This window comes from Apteryx rowi, unplaced genomic scaffold, assembly GCF_003343035.1.
Source record: "Apteryx rowi isolate R43461 unplaced genomic scaffold, aptRow1 scaffold_836, whole genome shotgun sequence".
Lineage (NCBI taxonomy): Eukaryota > Metazoa > Chordata > Aves > Apterygiformes > Apterygidae > Apteryx > Apteryx rowi.
Genome location: NW_020451134.1, coordinates 30,653 through 36,844, shown reverse-complemented (window position 1 = coordinate 36,844; position 6,192 = coordinate 30,653). Strand labels below are relative to the sequence as shown.

Genomic DNA, 6,192 nt, shown 5'->3' with positions numbered 1-6,192 from the left:
AATCCTCCCGAATTGAAGAGATTTGTTTCAGCTATCTGTCATCGCTTGTGCATTAACTCTACACCTCTGGCTTTTTCATTGCTTCCTTAAATTCCCCTTTCATTGGCAATTACCTGCTCTTTTGACTTACCCCAGTTGAAATCACATCTCCTTTTCCTTTATTGACTGATTCCAATTCCCTCCACTCCCTCTTGTCCATATTTTTTGTCCCATCTTTCCTCTGGTGCGTTACCAAGATCCTTTGCAAGTGAGAATGCTCTCTTCATTAGCAATGCCTGACAGTCATCTTGCCTCTTTCCAGCAGACAAGCCTGGAAGAGGCCGAGGCAGGATCAGGAATGGTGATCCAAGTGCACCAGCAAAATATACAAAACCGGCACACATGAATGAGTAAACAGTTTTGCCACCAGAACCTGGCCCCAGGAACAAGGGAGTGTAAGTAATCAAGTGAGACAGTGTGTTTTTGGCAGTGTAGGGGAATGAGATTTAGTCAGGGCTTTCCAGGTGCTTGCAACAAACAGCTTTATTTCCAAGGGCTCTTGGGTGCAAAGGGTGCAAAGAAGACACTGAGGAGGAAACATGAACAGCCTGGGGTGATATATGTCTATCTATAGGGGGACTAGTGTGATTTTCTAGTCTATGTTTACAATTGTCTGTCAGTTCAAGGAGCAATCTGCTGCCCTAAGAGTAGCTTGAGCTTGTATCCAAATACAGCAGATGGACTTTCCTCTTGTAAATGCTTAATTGTTTCCAACAATGATTCTACCAGACACCAGTCAGTCTTGACTGGGCTGGAGTTCACTTAGCAAGTACCTCAACTCAATCACTTGTTTTTAGATTGTCTGAAACAAAAAAGACGGAGAAAGAAATCCCAGGAAAAGTGAACATTTCTGAAAACGATGGTTGTTTGCTATTTCATTTCAATTTTATATGAACTATTTGGGTTGGCTACAGCGGAGCTGCCAGGTGGCTAAACATGCCGAGTGAGTGTGGTCAGTGCTTGGGACACGCACTGTGCTCAAGGCATCCAAAAAATTACTCCTGACCTTCATTTAGTCTGCCAATCACTGCAGGCTGCCCTTACATCACATTTTTCACTAGCCAGTAATAAATTCATAGAAGTTAAGGATGGAAAAGACCTGTTAGGTCATGCAGTCCGTTTCCCCCCTCCCTCCCCTCCGTTCCCTGAAGGTCAGCCCAGGGCTGTTCCCTACAGTGTATTTTCTAATGCTTTGTCCAGTCTTATTTGAAATGACTCAAGTGGTCGGGCTGCCAGCAGTTCCCTCTGGGAGCCTATTCCACAGTCTAATGGGCTTCATTGTTAATTTTTTCCTGATTTCTAGCCTAAAATATCCCTTTGCTTAGTTTTATCCCATTACCCACTTGCACCACCCTCAACAGTTCCTTTCCTTCCTTCTCATTAACAACACTAGCACTCCACACTGCTAACGCACCAGTTAGCTGAGAATTTGAAAGCATTTTGCAAAAAATAGACACTATTGCTTCCTTTATCTCGATTACAAAAAGAAGTTAAGGAGCTGAGCAAGAGAGTGAGTGATGACTAGAACCAGACACAAAGTTCACATTTCCTAGCTTGTTTAGTTGCCTTTGTAGATAAAAGTCTGTTCTCACCTTTCCAGTGAAATTTATATTCAGGGAGTTGAGTATGAGCAAAGAAGAGAAGGGCAGATCTGAGGTTTTGATACTGATCAAAGCAATCCCTTGACACTTTGGTTTATTGAAGTGGTGATTGGGAAGAAGGCTCAGGGTCTTTTTCTACTCCATCATCTTCTCTGAAAAGATTTCTTCTTGCTATTTGGACTTAGCAATATTCAGGGCATTTGTTTTGAATGGAATGAGGCAGGTTGCCAGTATATTCTGAGTAGATAACCAAATTTCCAAATTTCTGGATGTAAACAGATACTGTAGTAGTCTGACTCCAGTTCCAAGCTTCACAGCTGGGCCTTGTCTCTTATGATACGTTGAACCAAAATCCCACTCCAAAGAGGCACAGTCTTTCTTAAGTATCACATATGGATTTTGAGCCTTGAGCCTCTGCCTGGTCAAAGAAGAGACACTTTCTAATATATCCTTTATCAAGTGTTTTCAACGGTACTTTCTGACCTTTCAGACCAGGTCTTATTAACTGGGAGACCTTTGCAAAGGTGCTTATTGAATTAAGTTGAACAGTAAATCTATGACAGTGCCTTTCTAGTTTTAACATAGTTCTTGTTTCAGTGTTCTTTGAAACAATCTGTCATGGCTTGGGCCCAATCTATAAGGTCCCTTGAGGACTGGGCCCTCAGAAACTAGAGATGGAAGAGACCTACAGGATTAGATCATCTTGTTCATTCCCCCGCCAATACAAGTCTGTTCCCCACGGTACATTTTCCAGTGCTTTGTCCAGACTGATCTTATTTTTAAATGATTCATATGATAGGGTTTCCTCCAGCTCCATTGGTGACTGGATGGTTGCCAGAACATTTTTTTTTCTTACTTTGACTTTGTATCTTTGAATTCATCCAGAATTTTGAGGGCTGCAATTTGTACTGAGAATTAACTGGCAACAGACTGAATAACTGCGGAGAAAACTCTAAGGACTTTATCCTGTTTTTTCAAGACAAACAAATCCCTGAAAGAAGCCAAGAAGAGTGTTGTTTCAGTGAGACTCACAGGGTTGGGCCTTCAGTGAAATTTCCCTGTGAAGGACAGATGTGGATTTGTTTGAAAACACCTATCCAAGCCTTCACACTGACATCAGTGGTAAGGCTGAGATTTATATCCTAACTATTGAACTCTTATAGCTGGTGACTGAGATTACTTTCTTCTTCGAATTTACACTGACAGCTTGAATTTCAGGGGAGTATGCTTGGCCTGTATATCCAAATAGTGCTCGCCAAGTAATATGGAAGGAGCTAGACTGCCTGGGTGCGTTGCTGTGAGCTGTGCCGCTTGCTTTATCATTCCATGTCATAAACACTTCAGTTATTTACTACTACACAGTGTTTGCTCTCGCATGTCATTTGTCACTGATGTGCTCGCTGCTTGGAATCCTTGGATACTGTTGTTTGTGTCCCCGCTATCTCGCCTTCTATGAAGAATAAATTACCACCTTGAAAAAGCACTGTGACCAGATTTCCTGAGGCCTTCAAGGTTCAATGAAGGATTCATTTGGGGCAGCCGTTTCTGCAAAAGGACAAAGGCTCAACAAGCATTGCTCCCTCTAGCCATGGGAATGAGCTGAAACTAGTAGCAAGACTCCTACTGTGAAAAGGGACTTCATGCCTTGTACTTTTTTCTCCTTTCAGAAACCCTTTCTCTGTTGCATTTCCATAACTCTTTCTTTTCAGAGGTGATTCATTTTGAGGGTGGGTTTGTGTGCTCTGCCTTCAGGGAGTGATGCATATATAGTTGCAGCTCAGTGGGCAGGTAAAGCTTAAAGCCGATGTTGCCAACAAGAGTCTTAAATCATTTCTGCAGCGTAACTTGCAGGCTGATGGAGCCCCTGCCATGGACACCTATGGAGAGATTTGGAAGTAGTATAGAAATGACCAGAGAAGGAGGGGAAGAAAGAAGAGGACAGAATTCAGACCCGCCTCCTCAGGGAGCATAGCGGACCCAGAGTCACTCAGAGCTTGCATGCTCTTGTCCATCCCAGGAGCCATGACCTTTGTCTGCAGGATGATGTTATTTTTAGAGGTAGGGCTCGGTGTTCTACCTCTTCACACTCTGTCCTGGAAATCCTGGGCCCAGATCTATTCCCTCCTGACGTATTAAAGATTTATTTTAAATTGCCAGACATCACACATCACTGCAGGACAAACTATGCTCTGGTATGATTAACCTCAGAAAAAGAGTTGAGTTGTCACCAGTGTTGTTATTTACTTTTACCTAAATGAGTGGCAAAACCTAATTTCTTCTCCTTTCCACTAGTCAACTGCAGTAGTCTTATCATATGAGATCTATCAGCACTTATCTTACTGTATGTTCTTTCAGAGATGACTACATGTGGTCATGTTTACTACTTTTTTTTGGAGCCTGGAATAATTTATCTATCATTCTTAAACTGGCACCTACTTTCAGTCCAGTTCAGAATGGTTTGGAGGTATGATTATAGGGTGACTTCTAACAGGTGACACTGCATTAGATGCATTGCATTATGCTACACTTGGTCTGTATGCCTTTTTTTTTTTTTTTTTTTTAACTTACATAGCTAAAATGTGTATTGCATTGACTGAAATGGAAGACTGACCATGGAGTAAATAATAGTGTGAATTCTGACACAAATTAACCGAAGCAAGGTAATTAGAAATCAAGGTTGGATTTTTTTCCAGTTCTTTCCATACTGCAGGTCACTCTACGTACTTTCAACTTGTAGTATATTTTGAAATAATCTGATCCAGTGAATGCTTTTGATGCCAGTCACTGCAATGGTAGCTTCTGGCTGGGACCAAGTTGTGTTGTTGTACACATGGCATGGGATACAACTCCCAGTCTCCTTCCTGCTGTCCAGGAAATCCAGCTCTCCTTCAAACAATAGTGATAAGATTTCACAGCTGAGACCTGCACGCTTAGAATAGTTAATTTTTCCACGCATAGAAAAAAATTGCATTTACTTTTTTTTTTCAGTGAAGTTCAGATGTCAATCACCGCTGTAGACAAGCAGGAGGTAAAAAGGTGATCCAGTTTATAGCTAGAGGACACAAACTGAAGATAGCCTTTTGTTGAATGTCCCACACAGTTCAAACTTAACAAGCTTCAGTATAAAGTGAAGGGATCATTTATTTTGTCTGGCATGTGACTGAATAAAACGAATGTGTTTTTGCTCTGTTTATTTATAGTACCACCAGCATTGCAGATAGGGTTGAAAATTTTCTGTCAAAATTGTTTTTGGATGAAAGTTTTGCTTTTGACAGAGCAATTCATTTTGGTGAAAAATGTTCACTCTTGGGAAAGGGACAAGCTTTCCTTGAAAAACAGACTTTTGGCTGAAAACTGAATTTTTTTCATTTTTCATATTCTGATGAAAAGGCAAAATTTTCCATGGCGAGAAAGGAAAAGTCCAACTAGTTTTAGCGTGAGGTATTTTATAGATAGGCGAGAAATAATCCTTGCCTCAAAGGGAATATAATATAAACTGACAAAAATCTAAGAAATTTGGATCAGTAGTTTTGAAGTTACAAAAGTTTAAATTCAGCAACTTTGCATGTACTTATTAGAACCTCTCCAGTGATATGTTTTTAATGCCTCAATTTGGGATTACCCATTTGAGAACATCTCATTCCAATTGCAAAGTCCTTTTCCATGGTGTTTAAAGTCAGTAGAGACCATGAGATCATCTAGTTTGGCCTCCTTATATTTAGCTCAATTAACCCCTCTCTGAGCCCAAAACTCACGATTGGCTGAATTACAGTTACCAGAAAAGCATCTAAACTTTGTTTGCAGACAGGCCACCTTTTCAATTTGTTGTTTCTTATGGTGTTCAACCAAGCTAAGAATTAAAATTAATTAAATTTTTAACTGAAAATTTGTCTTGTTTTAGCTGTTGGCAGTATTTCTTGTGAATTATCTGGTAGACTAAAGATCACCTCTGAAATCCAGTATTTTCTTCTTATGAAGTTCTTATCTACTATCATGAAATTATCAAAAGTTGAATGATTGTTAATACTATTTTGATGGTAGAAATAATAGTTCTTTTAATCTCTGCCTGTGCTGGAGGGAAGGGGTGGGGAAGAAGTTATTGCAATATACTTTAAAAACATCAAAATTGTATCCAGTGTAATGACATTGGTCCCATCAAAGATACAGGAGAAATTTAATCTTCCTGCAGAACATTTCCTTTGTGAGGTATACCAGCACTGCAGCAGCATTTTTTGCCACAACATGGCACTGGGACCTCAGCCTGGCCCATTCTGGCTTCAAAAACCTTCTCAGAATTGCTGCTTTCCAGAAGACCATGCCCTTTTATTTTATAGAGCAGCCTGATTTTTTTTCTTAGATTTATGACTTTATGAAAAGCCTTTTCTTTGGGCAGACCCAGATTACCTAGCAGTTCAGATCACTGTGATTGTCTTATCCCCACTTCTGTCTACTATTCTACCGTTTTGTACCTTTACATCATCCACAAAAATTATCAGCAGTATTTCCTATTTTCTTCCAAATACTTGGGGATAATATGGTGTAAATCTTTTAT

The 6,192-nt window shown here is 40.2% G+C and overlaps 1 long non-coding RNA gene across 1 annotated transcript; it reads left to right on the top strand.

Moving 5' to 3' along the window:
- The first annotated feature begins 311 nt into the window (after nt 1-311).
- On the top strand, nt 312-3,540 carry LOC112977499. The gene is made up of 3 exons (XR_003257525.1): nt 312-434; nt 2,526-2,762; nt 3,480-3,540. It is a non-coding gene; the product is annotated as an uncharacterized LOC112977499 (long non-coding RNA).
- The last annotated feature ends 2,652 nt before the right edge of the window (nt 3,541-6,192 follow it).